Here is a 16375-nt window from a genome sequence, read left to right as displayed (position 1 = left end):
ACAGCGACGAATGTCGAAGGAATCTCTGTTGCTCTAAAAACGGTGGCAGTAGAAAGTGCAAGCGACGAGCCAGACTGTGCGAGGAATGCACGGAAGATCAGGTGAAAGGAGGGTACTACATGAAGTACTGCCCCTGTCGCGGGAGAAAAGGTAAGGTGGTAGAGTGCATGCATTGATTGTTTATGCAACCAGTATTATCTTCGCGTTTTATGTTCAAGGCCTTGTGCGAGTGTCAGGTTGGGGTATCGAACCGCAATCTCTTCTATAGGGGATAATACCTACGGCAACTGCCACTTCGGCCCACAGATATTGGCACTCGACTGGTGTGCCCGAAGGCGCAAGGTGCTCCTGGCGTAGGTGGCTCTATTTTATTGGCTGAAAATAGCCCAAACGTCTATGAACTGAGCTTTCAGTGCGCTTAATGGGACCCTTAGTGGTCAAAATCAACCTGAAGCCGCACAGATTCTCCATTCAGAAATTTCTTAGAGCAGGTTTACTCGTCTGGCAGATCGCACTCATGTAAACTGCAAGGAGAGTGTTTAATTCTCATCTGCCTTGCCTATATGAGCTTAGAAACTGCATAGCATACAACGGGTACTGAAGATATTGTTGATTCTTGTTTTTCGAGTGTGTCTTTATGTATATTATATCTTAGCTGAAAAAATCGCTTCATTATGCCCTAATAACTGCATAAATAACAGTCATTATTATTGCTAATAAAAGTGTATTGAGTCGTCAATGCGCAAATAACTTGCAAATATGTTGCTTTGTATTTATGTGGCACTGTGAGTTTAAATTGACGAAAACCTTACAAAATACTTCAAAACAAGATGGTTTGGTTTGGTTTGGTTTGGTTTATGGGGTTTAACGTCCCAAAGCGACTAAGGCTATGAGAGACGCCGTAGTGGAGGGCTCCGGAAATTTCGACCACCTGGGGTTCTTTAACGTGCACTGCCATCGCACAGTACACGGGCCTCTAGAATTTCTCCTCCAAAGAAATTCTAGCCGCCGCGGCCGGGATCGAACCCGCGTCTTTCGGGACAGCAGCCGAGCACCATAACCGCTGAGCCACCGCGGCGGCTAAAACAAGATGGAGATAAAGAGTGTTCGAAGAGTATTTTATTATCTAACTCAGTGAAAAAATTTCTCAGGCCTAGGCAGGAGTGGATACATGAAATATAAATTTCTGTCTCCTTCAACTCCTTCTCTAGACGAACTAGCAGAAACACTGTTGCACCTATGAACGCTCGATAAAAAAATGCTCCCTGTGTTTTTAGCTCTATTACAGATGAAATTAATGCCCTCAAAATTTCTTTCAGCCGAATGTGTTGTTCCTCAAGGTGAACGCTTTGGCGTATGTTTACGAGAAAGACGTTGATGATGCCGTAAATATTTTTAGCAAGCAAAGTGTGTCAAGTCATCGCGTTTATATCTCCAGCCTTTTCACTTGTGCAATAAACTGTCTCCATCGCTCGCATGGCTTTCACTGGCTTTCATGGAAATATTTATTCGTGTTCGATGAATATGCGCATGCGCAAAAGTTAAGTCCTACAAAGCTATTGTAAACAAAACTTGTTCAAAAACATTCTTCGAGGATCTGTTATGAAAAGGGTGTGGGTCTATACTGACAAGAAAAAGAGGACCATTCTTGACTGATGTGAGTGGCATAACACCTTTAAGCACCTTGCGACGTGCTGTTCTCTACTCTTGTCTTTCTGGAACCATTCATTCTGCTCTGCCTAACAAAAAGCGTTAAAATTAGAGGTGCCGCCTAAAAATAAAGAAAATAAATTCCTGGAGCACTAATAATTTTCTAATAATTTTGTGTTAATAAATACCGCAAATTTAAAACAAATTAGAAATATTCCCCCATGATTTCTTTGGTTACGGTGACTATTGCTTCCTTAATACGTAAATCATAACCAGCCCCTAATCTCTCTACTCTAGTCCGCTGACTAGCCAAAAGAAGGATAATTATTATACTTTAATCGATTCAGAACCTGAGAACGCCGCATGCCACTCTGAGCCATGCCCGCTGCCGCGAATCCATGCCATTTTCGCTGACTCCAATTTTCGACCTGTCAGCCTCGTCTCTAGTGTGTGTACTTTTGCTCGCACATTTTGTTGCTAATAGAAACACTGAACCACCTCACTCAGCAAGTACTTGAACGGCGGCGAGGTGTTCAGTTGCATTGACCAGAAGGACGTCTGGATTGACCTCAAGGACGTCCTTCAAATCAATCCGCCGTTGGTGGATCAACCGTTGCAAAAAAATTTGAGGTGGTTACAACCTGTAAGGGTTTCACTCTCGCAACAGACTGCCCTTTGTTGTTGCTTCGATGCCGGCGAGATTCCAGAGTCGTATGGAAGAAATTTTGCAGGGTCTGCACGGCGTCCAATTTCACTTATAGATGACGTTGTAGTAGCAGAGAAGCAAGACAACTGGGATTCCATAGATTAAGTATTTAGGAGGTTTCATCATTAGGGTGTCAAGTTAAATCCTAAAAGAAAGGGCGCCACAGTCTGAAGATGTTGAAGTAACGAACGTTAGCTGCTGGTTTACTGGAATTGATATGAATGAGATTAAAGGGATGTACATCAGTGGAAATACGAGTTTCTACGTTTGTTTCCCCCGTATGATAAACACACTCACAAACATTTCACTTGTGCGTATTGCACCCAACTCCCACACAAATCACTGCTTAAAATCTTCACTGGCACCATCATTAAAATCTTCACTTGATTGGTACGACGAACTGTCCTCTTCCGTAACAATTTCGTCTTCATACATGCATTCACATCCTTCTTTTCGGTTCTTCTTAATCAGCACAAACACCGCCCTGTGATAAGTGAAGTAACTATGCCGCCATTTCATCCCCTGACGTCATACTCACACAGCTATACCTCTATCCAACATATTGGACAGTGACGACATCATTGGCACTCGGCAGGTGATTGTTTCTGTAACTATTGTAGATGGCGCTACAAGTCTCAATGCGAGATGTGCTCTTTTCTAGTTGCTGCCGCAGATGGCGCTGTGATCTCAGGGTGGTAGCAGACCCCACGAAATCTAGAAACGTTGACGAGTAAGAGCTCACGCTCTTAAAAGTGTAACTCCGGCTGCCGGAAATCGATTACTCCTTGTGAGACACGGGGCTCACCAGAAGAGCAATGCCACTCGGCTGCAACACCTGCGCGCTTACTCTACCTACACGCCGGTGTGACTGCACAAAATTCTTCGTGCAGCGTTCCCAATGAGCTGGAGCTGGGCCGTTGTGGTTGTGAGTGACGTACATTTTGTACCAGTGGGCCCGCGTATTTCTCATGAGTGCGAGGAATTTCTGCGCAGCCTGAGAAGATGGAAAGCCTTCAAAGCAGCCCTCACATCACGGATATGTTCCAACGAGAACACCTAACGTGAAGTTACCTGTTCTTTTGGCACTCCCGGTGCACAGTGTTTCATCGTTTTATTTGTATTATTATTATTTGAATGCTGTCATGTATTTTCCTTCCGCTCAAATGCGGGCTCGTTTTGGAGCATTAGTTACTGATTTCCGACTACGTAGTCGTAAACATTGTTTTTTCGTACTCTGAAATCGTGAGTAGTTTAATTGCCAGAATCATGTTGTGAAAGGCAAACGTTTCCCATTATTTGGTTTCACTGTGTGGTCCTCTCTTCTAGTCGTCAGCTAAAAAATGTATGAAGTAAAAGCGTAACTTTTATATGACAAGGTCTTGAGCAAGTGCAATCTGTTAGGAGTGCCCAGTTTGCTTGCATTTGGTGGAGCTTACTAGTAATAAATCTGCCCCAGTACCCAAGCCTGAATATGACATATTTTTCTATACCTGTAACGGACCTTCTCTGGGCAAACGAAATCTGTGCAGGTGCAGCAGCATGTCATAATTCTAGGTGTAGTATTCGTCTGCTCGCCAGAAGCGCATAATTCCAGGAAAAATCTGAAGCTCGAAGGGACATGCTAGCCGGGGTGTGAGGGCCCTAGAGAATGTGCGTTCTGCGGTCATGTGATCCAGGTGGTCCTTCCGTCGTCGTCTTCCTTCTTTTTGTGGTCCTCCTGGTTCGCACTTCGCTCTAAAGATCAATAATGCGCAACTCGTTAAACTCGTCACCTTGCCTCTTAGGAGTAGGTGCGAAGATGACAGAAGCGATGGCAGCTATTTAAAGCCAACAAAAAACTGAACACGTAAAAACAAGGTCACATAAAAGGTGAAACGTAAAAAACCTACATACGTATGATAGCTCCATACACAGCATTTACTTCCTACGTACTATAGGCAACGCATGCACACGTAAGTAAGAATAATGCTGCGTTAATACAAGTGTCCCATCAAAGTATTATAATAGAGTGTGCTATTTGCAAGCATATTGCTATATAGAGAACTGGAAGATAAGAACGTGCTGCGTCCTGTCAGAGTTCATATGCGGACACCACACCACAACATACTTCGGACGAGTTGCGCTGCGAAAAAAATGCCGACCATGTGTGGTGGTGTGTGCGCATTGAAAATGCTGAGGAGGAATCCTCGCCACTGTACAACCTCCGCCCGGAACCTCGGAACTGAACTATGCCGAATTTACGAACAACTTTTTTTTAGCAGGAGGAAGGAGTGATGCATGCAGGGAGGGCAAGAACACACCGCAACTCACAACACAGGACAAGGTGGTACAGTTACGCTTCAGCGATTTGCCTCACTGTCGAACCAACAGCTCTCTCGGGGGCTTTCCCCTCTATCCGGGTTACAAAATCTGCAATTTAGCAGATTTCTCGAGCGCGAAAGTATGGGCTATGACAGCATATGCACAGACCTGTATCCTCTGAAGAAAGGCTCTCTCAGATTGCAAATTATCATTACAGTGCTCTAGCATAGCGTGACCCGCGATTTTAGAGTTCTCTTTTTTTACATGGAAGCATGGAGCATGGGCGGCTCTCATCTGCTCAAAGCTACTGTAAAACCGCTGCAAAGTACTTTAATTCGGCCCTATCATTAGATCAACTGGTTGAAAACAAGCTACAAGCTTCAACCGCGCAAGCGCTGTTCGTACTGATGACAGGTGAAAATGAGAGACACCTGTCACTTTGCCTTCACATTTCGCGCCTAGTGGAAGCGAATGACACTTGCGGCGGCCAAGCGCGTTTGTTTTCAATTCATGTTTGTGCAGCAATCGAATTTTCGCCCGCTTCCCAGGGGGCGCAACGTGAAAAAAGGTAAAATACGCGAAGGCCCAATTGAATCTTCGCAATGGCTGGTACGTGCCCATATCAAGAGCTTCGCCGCAATCTGCGCATGCGCAGCAGAGTCCTGGTGGAAGCGGATCGCAGTATGGAAAAGGTCTATTCTCCCGTTGTATCCACATGCGGAAGATTAGAGAGTGTTGGTTGAAGTGGCTGAAAACAAAAGCGCAGGCCCCTTCTGCACAGAACGCTCTGCGATGGTAGCATGCGCCCTGCCGCTTCTTTCCGCATCATGAACGGCTTTGAATGTTCTTACCACCACCACCAAGAGCGAAAGGCATGTCATCTTTTGGCGCCTTTGCAGAAAAAAAAACAATTCTTTTTTTCGAGTGTAAAGAAGCAAGAAAAGACATCTTGGGACACGTGCAAGTTATTGCTGCTTAATAAAAAATTTATTTTCGACCAGTGTCATGAAACAGCAAATTGCTGGCGCTAACCACCAGGACGGGCATTGGAGTATGGTTCGCAAACTCCAAAACTGTCTCTGTTCCGCAAGCTACGATAGCATGTGTATTCTGCAAGCAAATAAAAGAGAGAAATATGAGTTCAAAAACAGATTCTAGAACTTCGAGGCAATAGCTAGAGGAACCGTCGGGATGAAAATAGCTAAAAAATATTACTTTTGTGTTAGAGAAGTGCGTTCCATTAACAAAATGCTTTTCAGTATGATTCAAGCAATGAGAACATCAAAATGCAGTTCTAACATTCCATTTGCCCTTTCTTCGTTGCTTTCTCAGATGCAGATTAAATTAAGAAAGGCTCCTCTGTCATAAGCACCCTCTGTAAAATTCTGCTTGTAGCTCGCGCTTTTCTGTCACTTTATATTAATGGCGAGTGTGAGGATGGCATTAATGTTAGTGATAAAATATTTCTCTAGAATTCTTTTTGGCAGCAGGGAGAAAAATTTGGGATATTTTTTATCACCTCGTTAACACTACACCAGACAATGATTAAAAAGCTGGTACGACGTCAGACATACTAGGTAATAGCTTTGGGGATATTTATTTTGCTATAAAAAATAGCATTGGATTATTTAGTTACATAAATTTTATGAAGGAATTTTCTCTTGTTCACAAAACATATTTGATATGCGTAGCGGCAGAACAAGTTTGCTCAGTAAATGTTGAAAAAAATAGAAAATTGCTGCACTGTACGTCGCATAGAAGATCTCTTCAAAGCCGGATAATAATTTTAATCTAATTTCAAATTCATTGTAAGCATTAACCCTTAACCTTTCAGTGGTGGCGCATCGATAATATGAGCTTTGATTACAAGACAACATCGGAGCGGAATCAGCAGAGGCGTTTTTATTTTGCACGTCTAATCTGCCCTGTTCAGTTCTGTGCAAAGTAAAGCGCACAGTGGCTGTGTATGATGTGAAAGTGCTTGGTTCTCCTTTTCATAAGCACGTGATTTGTCACTGGGATAGGGAGCATCGCCTACAGATAAGATAAGAGCAAGTGAGCTGTGACAATTGGAGACTATAGTCTGAACAATCTGTTTAAGATCGGGAAAGCTACTCAGGTATAATTGATGAACTTGGAAAAGCTCTTTTATCATAATCATCATCATCATCACCGTTCCCGCTACGTTCTGTTCGTTACAGACTTCATCCACTGATTTACAATTAACGTTATCAAGCCGTCAATAAAGATTTCATTTTCACCAAAAAAAAAGTGATCCATGGAAAAAGAAGGGGATAGGAGAAAAAGATTCGCAGCAGCAGATTTACAAGGCTGCCACCAACCAGACAACGGCGAAAATTTTTTCGTTATAATTTTTCCTTTCATAATTGCTGCGCGCAATACGTAAAATGACTATTAGACGCTGACTGGCAATGACAGCAAGACAAACAAAAATTGGAATAGGAACAGTGTGTTGTAATCTTTTGAAACAAGGTGTTTACAAAAATATTTCAAAAGTATCCTTTTTGCTCAGTTCAACTACGGTTGTGTGTAGTTTTGTACATTGTTAAGTGTGCTTTGGAGTGTATTCGAGTGTGAGTTTGCGCATGAAAAATAAATTTTCTATGCACAACGTAGTTAATTTGTGTAAATTAGCAAGGAATGAATCTAACTTCCTTTGTACCGCTCTGGAATAATTTATTATTAGTTTGTGCTCTTATATATTATCAGCTTTCACCATTTTATTTTGGTGGAAAGAGATTTCAGCTTGCTTATAAAATCGTACATTTTCATACTTTCGCTGCTGTGGCACCCCAAAGGACAAGGACGTAGACGGAGTGACGACTACACAAGTGCTCATGAGCACTTGTGTTGTCGTCACTCCGTCTACCAACTCGCCTTATTCTCAACCCTTTTGATCACGTACATTTTCTATTGCCTGAACTCCTTTCTTCTGCAGTCCGATCCGTTTGTTTAAATTTGATAAAATGGTGTCTCCTCGTAACAGGGTGCAGTGCCGAAGTTGGGAGTTAAACAAAACGCTATACAAGAGCGTTTTTTACTTTGGCTAGAAATAAATGGCCACTTCTAATGAGGATTTCATCTGCTTTCGCACTTTTGACCAAATGTGGCAACATGTGCATTCCAAAGGCTGTGTTCGGAAAAAAGTTTGAATGTTTTCAGACATTTCTCTGTAAATTTTATATGGACCAATGATAACGCTATCTTACACTTCATCTTATTTACCAGGTGCATAAAAAAGACCGTAGGGTTTTTTCGAATGATTCAATCGGAGGATAATACTTTGATCTCATTTTCACTATTTAGAGGAAATTGTTATTGCAAGGGGTAAAATACTTCTTGGAACTCTTCAGGTAAGGAAAGCATCATAGTCGTCAGTACATATAAGAAAGCTGTATGATTTATCAATTAACCCTAAGTAATTTACATAAGACAAAAAAGGACGGGGCCCAGAGTACTGCTCTGTGGTGTCTCAGGTTGTAGGAGCTTTATATGCGAACTTGTAGAAACTTGTAGGAATGTGTAGGAACTTTATACCCTGGGCTACACGCATCGCAATATTTAAGGAGCCTAACGGTTGTGTTTAAAAAGTTAAATATACAATAATAGTTAAGTAGCCCGGAAATTAGCCCACCTTAGATTTATTCCGATGTACGACATCGCTGACAATGCTATGCCGCAAAAAAAAAGCTCTTCTAACTCAAAAAGCCTATTTTTTTAAATTGTGTAATATCTTAGGTGAAACACCCTGTATAACGATATGCTACCCTACACGTCCATGGCAATGACAACTATTCTGACAGTAATAATAGTCGGAGCATTTTTGTAAATACGGTTTCGTGAAGCTGTCTATGATTCCCGCGTTATGAATTTTAATATTTGTTACTTGTGGATTTCGCTGTAGTTTGGAGCGTGGTAATCCAAACTGTGGCAGATCGCTTCTTTACTACTAATGAGATGGGATGACCAAACAAAAATAAAGCAAGTAAATGTACTCCGTACGTACTTGGTGGCGTCATACAAGGGCACTTAAGAAGGTAAGGAGCGTAGAGGTTGTTGTTCTCCCTGTTTCTGACGAGTGATATACCGCATTTCTCGTTAAGACCCGGGCGCCTTTGGCAGATGCCACTTCTAGCTAACTGATACTGCACTACACAGCAGTAGTGTGTAAACGGCAGGCAATCGGCGCTTGATGTACACGTCTTTCCTTCAACATTTCCCTGTTGGCAAACAAATACGCAGCATGACCAAAGGAGGTTCAAGGTGTGGAAATAAAATCAGTATACCAGGAATTATGAGCGACCGATCATCGCTGGATACAACACACACGCGTGATGTTCATTCCCCACGAACTCTATGAATTTGGCAACAGAGCATATGGGCCTATCCCGCTGCTTCGGTAAGTTTTGACAGCCAGATTCTTCCGGTACTGCAACTATGTAACAGCTACGCAACGAACCCCTCAACCACCCCGCAGGACCATCCCGCTGGGGTGGCCCAGCGCAGTCTGCAGGATATCTCTCTGCACTGTCATTTGTGGATGAATCCTTAGCCCTTTGAGGGTCGAATTATTTTGAAGAAAACTTTCCCAGGTGGTCAAATTACTTTATTGCGGATCTTGAATCTACAAAATGTATATAATCGAGAATAAATAGTAAAAAAAATTAGGAACAGTACTTTGGTGACAGCATCACTCACAACTGGAAAATGTTCAATAGAATAGAATAGCAACGGTGATAAACAAGCTAAGAGCAGCACCAATAAAGATAGAAATCAACTTTCGCCGCCTCTGCAAAACAGTGCCCACAAAGAGAAAACACGTTTCGCGCGACTCCGTTGCGATCCCGCGGCGGAATCGAAACCGCGTAGGCGCGTTGCCACAGAGGGCGAGAATACCTCGCGAGCAACTGTGATAAGCAAGCTAAGAGCAGTGTCAATAAAGATAGAAATCAACTTCGGCAGTCCCTGCAAGATACTGCTGACAAAAAGAAAACTCAAATTTCGCGCGACTCCGTTGCGATCACGCGGCGAAACCAAAACTACAAAAGGGGTGTTGCCGCAGTCTGTGCCGCCGCGCTAAAGCTAGACATGATTTCTGCTTATCTCCGTAAGAAGGCAGCACAAAATTCAAACACTTCTTGTAAGTCCTAAGAGGTGGCAGCACCCCCCCAGTGAGCACGCATTGTTCTTTTGGCGCAAAATTTCAAACGGAAGATCGAAACCGTACCCGTACGGCAACCGTACCCGTACCAGAACGCAAGTTTTGGCGGTGGAGTGGGCTGACAAAGTCGTCGAGGGCTATGTACTCTCGACCACTTAACGCGACCTCTTGCCAAGCTCTTCCCTCCACCATGGCGTCCCTCGTAGCCTTAGTCGCTTTGGGACGTTAAACCCTAATAAACCAAACTAAACCCTTAGACACGTTTTGTAGCAATAGCTACACTACTGTAGCTACGCTAGCCGCTTCGCCTCTTCAGCATGGTCGCACTTGCGCCGTGGTTGCACCTCGACCGTGGTCGCACCGACCTTGAGCCGTCGCCTAGCAACCGTCGCGGTGGACACCCAAACCGCACCGTACAGGAAGGGAGGCAGTTTGGAGCAAAAGAAGTGGGACCGTAATGTAGAAAATGAAAATTGTGTTTGAGGAAGCGAAATTACGCAGTAACTATCTCGCATATCTCGGTGGACACCCTTTATCAGTTTGTCGAGGAAGGGAGGAAATGGGAGTGAAAGAAGAAACAGAAAGAGGGGCCTTAATGAAGAAAATGAAAATTGTATTTGAGGAAAGGAAATTACGCCTTAACTGTCTCGCGTATCATGGTGGATACCCGTCATCCGTTTGTAGAGGAAGGGAGGAAGTGGGAGTGAAAGAAGAAACAGAAAGAGGGGCCGTAATGAAGAAAATGAATTTAAGGAAAGGAAATTACGCAGTAACTGTCTCACATACGTATCTCGGTGGACACACGTCATCCGTTGCCTAGTAACTGCGAATCCACGTCCAGGGACGAAGATGAAGATGGAACGCCCAGCGAAACGCAGCGGCGAAATACTGACTGCAATTCGTCTCGGCGAGTTCCAGACGGCCAGCTCTAGGTATCGCGCCACTCCAGGTTTAACCAGAGCTAAACCACAGCTAATTTTTATGCATAGCATATTGCAATCACTCAGTTCAGCCCTTGGGCGCGGCCGGGCAGCCGTGGTTTGGTGACTTCACGTCACCAAACCACGTGAATAAAAGAAAAAAAAAACAAAAAAAAAACAAAGGACGGCTGAGCATGGTGGCGGCTGCCACCGCCCCGTTTCAAAGGGGGCGCTCCTATCCATCCATCCATACGTCACGGAGGAAAAGCTGCTGTTTATTGCGAAAGCAATACTACTTTCACTTTCTAGCCTTTGCGGTGCGACGGCGGTGCACATGAAATGACCTTTCGCATGACCTCTGTGTGACGTCCCGCCGAAGAGCTGGCGACCATCTCGCGCCGTCCGTGTGCGACGGCGGTGCACATGAACGGCGGCCTAACTCCCGCTCTCTCCGCCAGGCGCGCCACAGGTGTTGTGACGTCACGCCGAAGAGCTGGGCGACCATCTCGAGCCGTCCTTGTGCGACGGCGGTGCACATGAACGGCGGCCTAACTCCCGCTCTCTCCGCCAGGCGCGCCACAGGTGTTGTGACGTCACGCCGAAGAGCTGGGCGACCATCTCGCGCCGTCCGTGTGCGACGGCGGTGCACATGAACGACGGCCTGACTGGACTGGATTGGATTGGATTCGATTCGATTCGATTTGATTAGATTAGATTACATTGGATTGGATAAAGATGCATCGCCACAAGTCTAACCACAAGCACCACCACCAGCTACACTACCAGCTGAACCATGGCGTAGGTACGGATATTGCTTTCGCAATTACCGGGCTTAACCAAGATAAGCCACAGCGATTTTTTATGCGAAGCATATTAACGTAGGTTTCGGGCCTTCGCGCGACGCCCGGCGGTGGCCACCATTGACCTTCAAGTGACCTTCAAGTAGGTCAGTGACATGACGTCACGTGATGACGTCACACCGGCTGCAGATGGGGCCTCATATCGCGCCGTCGCGCGCGACGCGGCGGCGGCGCCACCATCGCTGCATCACGTGATATGTGACGTCAGGCCAGGGATGAGGCGGCGCATGCCCGCCGTCGCGTCAGTCTCTGTGCCCGCAACCGCGCCAGCGTCTTTGCGCCGGGCGTGTATGCGGTCAAGATGCCTCCAAACGCTAAGGACATGCTTCGCATCCACTGGGCTTAACCTTGATAAGCCTCCAATTTTTTTTAATTGAATTACACAGCCTCTGGAAAACACGCATCATGAACCAATATTGCATGCGTTGGCAATGAACGTGGTGGTAGTGATATATGTGCGCTGCATGGATTGGCATTGACAACGTTGTGCCAGAAACGTGGCGCTGAAGCCATAAGCCGTCGGAGTTCATTGTGTTCATTGGCGTTCGCGTTAACGTTTTACACTGCGATCATTTTAAGGAAAAGAGGTGTGCATAACTGGCTCCTTGGGTCTGTGGACACCTGAATCACGCTTATACTTACGTGGTGCGATGACAGAGAGATCTGGGCTGTATGCGTTAGCGCTGACAACGATGAGCGAACTCTCGAGATCAACCACTAACTGCCACTTGCCAGGGTGGCAGAGTGGGTGGGGACTTTAATGTAGATATTAAGAAAAACCGCAATTTCTTATATCCCGTTCCTCTCGCTCGTAACACCTACCACGGCTGTGACAACCTCGCGAAATACTTGCACAGACCTCTCCTTTGAGAACCGGGCATTGGTGCAGCAAGTCGAGCATATATCCATCTATTTCTCCGACCACAAAGCTTCCGTCATGGCAATCAAGAACTGTTAGAGGAGTGTTTCTTGAAGGAATATCTGTGAAAAATAACAAAGTTGTCTGTGATTGTGCCTACATGTCTTGCTCGAATTCTTTCCCTCAATCTATCGAAAAGCTGACCCAGCTGTCATCATCATCAGCCTTACTACGCCCACTGCAGGGCAAAGGCCTCTCCCATGTCTCTCCAATTAACCCTTGTCCTTCGCCAGCCGCGGCCACCATATTCCCGCAAACTTCTTAATCTCATCCGCCCACTTAATTTTCTGCCGCTCCCCGCTACGCTTGCCTTCTCTCGGAATCCACTCCGTTACCCTCAAGGACCAGCGGTTACCCTGCTGTTACCCAGCTGTTGAGCTGCGCTCCAATTTTGCACTAGGAAGTAACGTAATCGTCGACAATTTTTTTGCCGCTTTTTCTCTCTTTTGACTGTTTGCCTCTCTTTTTACGTCTTCCAATTTTTACGTCTACCGCTGTTTTCACGTCCTCGCACTATATGCGCGCCTGGGGCTATTTTGACGCCGAAATGACCTTTTGGCCTCTAATTAATTAACCAATCCCGATCAGTCAGATTTGGCGTACAACCACATTTAATCATCCTCTGTCACATGGTTGCTTTTTTTCCTGAAATTTTGTCGTCTAGTACTGTTTTTACGTCCTCGCATTATATCGAAGTTCGATATTATTTCGACGCCTAAGTGACATTTTTGGCTCTAATTAACTAATTACTCCACATCGACCAAATTTTGACGTGCATCATCCTCCAATCATCCTCTATCACACACAATCATTCTTTTTCGCTTAGTTCTCACACGCGAATGGAGCAACCGTTGCCGACGCGTTTTGCGGACGGGAAATCGTCGACACAGCCAAGTAATGCTTTCGCATTAAAAATAAAACAAAACGTACATACGCAAACCTGACCTCGCGTGCAGAACCGCTCGTATAATACGCTAACCAGCTACAGTGCTCTGTTGAAAGTGATTTAATAGAATCGCATGGCTGCTGCCAGAAAGTGTATTGCAGAACTCCAGTTTTCGCGTTAAATAGGTTGCTTCTTGCGTAAAAAGATGCCATATTTAGGGGTGGTAGTTTCTTGATAAGGTTGGTTAAGCGAACATTAGATAAGTGTTTTGCGAGAGGTGTCAATGAGAACTGTAAATGCAATGAAAAAACTTTAGAAAATCAAAGCAGCAACGTTCTGAAGGAGGAGTTAAATTCGCATAAGAGAGCTGAAGAGGGAGAGAGATTACGGTCATATCGCTGAAAAATGAAACGAAACGGTTGTCTGTGTACAATGCCAAAATTCCTAATTTCGGTTACTGAGTTCACGCTCCACACTATGAAGGCATATTCAAGAAGGTGATGGACTACAGAACTTCACATCAAAAGTTTAGTTTCTTTTAAGGCCTTTTTAGATGTGTTTATAGGTTACAGGGGTATACCAAAACAAAAAAATATCAAAACTGAGCTGCGAAAATATTTTGTTGAAATATAATTTGGTGTGAGCATGAGTATGGCCGTTTCAGTTTTTGTGTATTTGTTAATTTAGTGAAAACAATTTACTCTCAGTATGAATATATGTAGTTTTTTTTTTAATGTGACTATTGTATATGTGACTGGTTTTAAAAATAATTCTCCTCGCATTCGCTGCTACTGCATGCAAACGTTTTCTGGCCACAACCACGCTGTACAGTCAGCTGTTATAGAGGAAGCCCTCCAGTTCAACCTGGAAAATAAACTTTTTGAGATCCGAATATTGACCATCCCGCTGAGAAAGGGTAGAATAGTTTGCGCACCAATTTTGTCGGCCACCTGTCTTAATGATCAGAGAACGAAAATGCTAGCAAAACGCATTAGTTAGCGCAGTCGTTACTTGATGCTATCAGTACGCTTTAAGAGCAGTGAAGAAGCCTGTAATAAAATAAACATCCATGTTTCTCTTGTTTAATTTTGGTTGTTGCGTATATCAAGCATCTGCATGAACCGACTTTCGAATGCTACATATCTCGGAACGTCTCCTCATGAAGCATACACGCCGATTTCGGAATATCACATTATCTTCTGCGTTGTCTTCTGCATTTTCTGAAAGAACTGTCACCGTCAAAAACATATTTTTACCGCTCACAACTTGATTCAGAGCACGTGCGTTCTGAACAGTAATCTGCCTCTGTGAAATCCATCTATCGGAAAGCTGCTGGCACGCCTCAGGGGTAATATGCCTGCTGTAATGATCGCAGACCAAGCAAGCGGAGAACGGCGAGCCAGTCAGGCGCCGTCAGGTATGCGGCCAAAGGCGCTGCTGTTTCTCGGCGTTGGCGTGGACAAAGGCTCAAATCCCCTTCGCCGGCGATGCTGAATGCGGCTCTGGTGCCGGACTGCACTCCTGGGGACTGGCAGCGGAAACAGGCGAGCCAGCCGGGCGCCATCAGGCCACTTCGGCCCAAGCGCTGCTGCTCGGGGAAGACAAAAGAGACACTGCGTGGGGCAGCTACTGGCGACGGCGTCGGCGTACACAAAGGCGTCTAATCCCCTTCGCCGGGAAGGCTGAGTGCGGCGCTTCTCCCGGACTGACCGTGGAACGACGGAAGGGACCCAGTGGCGACTACAGCGGGGGCGACGGCGCCGCCAACTCATTACCCGCGTGCGCCCTGAGGAGACGACAAGCGGAGGGGCGACACGGCTGATTTGTCCCTGAAGAGGTCACCGGTGTGAGCAGTCAGCGTTCGCATCCCCATCGATCAAGCTCATCTCACAGCAGCAACGACTTTTGGGCCTGGTCAAACAGTTCGCCACTGAGAGACGCCAAGTTCCTCCTTGCCCGTGTGTGTGTGTGTGTGTCTGTGCGGTGTGCGGTGCCACGTGGGGAAGGCGGAGCCTAAGAAGACGCTGGCGGCCCATTGGACGCTCAACCAGAGATCAGATTCCCTAGCTGGTCTGCCTGGGGAATGTGAACTGCATTTAAGCAGCAATCTGCGGTGTGCCAGATCATCCTCCCCCATTTTCTGACTTTGGTCTACTTGCTGTAAATATGTAAAATAAACCTTCAAGCTTGCTATTTCTCCCGAAGGCTTCCCTTCGTAGTCTTCTGCTTCGTCCTAACGCGGTGAAGACCCTGGTCCCGATCCCCGAGCACATCACTGCGACCACGAGGGCAAATTTTAAAAGATGCATGCATGTAAAGTACACAATAAACGCAATAGTATATAAGTACAAATAACGCAGTTTGCCTCTCGTGCTCCCATGCATATGATCATATGGTCAATCAGGAAAAACGTTTTAGAAAGTACAAGCCAGTTATGCGGCAGCATTGCTAGCATTAAACTAAACAACAGCAATAAAGCCTACTCACGCGTTCTCCCGACGGACGTGCATGTGTGATGGTAAAATAAAGGAACAAAACAGACCCCACAACGGACGTCATTATATCATTAGTTTTTCCTCTCCTACGCAGTCCTTGGTCTGAAAAAAGCATATACGCGTTAGATAAGCCATGCCTCTCTTATAAACGTTTCAGTCACGCAGCGGCGCCCTTCATTCTTCTGGTTTGCTCCAAAAAATTGCGCTAGTCCTCCATTTTTAAACAAACAAAGCACAAAATAAAGCACAGCTTTAGCAACTTGCTCGATGAACTCAATCTTTTCGGGCTTGAATCGTCAGATAAAGCTTTAACACACCATTGTTGGCTTTTTTTTAGACGTACAAGAAAACGAGTCTTAGGCAAAGTACATACACATCAGCATAATTTATTCATTGTGGATTTCTCACTGTCTCGTCTTTGCACGCATCAACAAAAATTTGCCGATTCCCCCATAT

At 45.2% G+C, this 16375-nt stretch overlaps 1 long non-coding RNA gene across 1 annotated transcript; it reads right to left on the bottom strand.

Moving 5' to 3' along the window:
- Window positions 1-8715: 8715 nt before the first annotated feature.
- LOC149335208 (uncharacterized) lies at window positions 8716-16061 on the bottom strand. The gene is made up of 3 exons (XR_016284475.1): window positions 15912-16061; window positions 12479-12600; window positions 8716-8898 (listed from the first exon to the last, which is right to left on the bottom strand). It is a non-coding gene; the product is annotated as an uncharacterized LOC149335208 (long non-coding RNA).
- Window positions 16062-16375: the final 314 nt, after the last annotated feature.

This window comes from Amblyomma mixtum, chromosome 7 (genome assembly GCF_055824585.1).
Source record: "Amblyomma mixtum isolate Tamu chromosome 7, ASM5582458v1, whole genome shotgun sequence".
Taxonomy (NCBI): domain Eukaryota; kingdom Metazoa; phylum Arthropoda; class Arachnida; order Ixodida; family Ixodidae; genus Amblyomma; species Amblyomma mixtum.
This window is presented reverse-complemented; position numbering and strand designations above follow the sequence as displayed.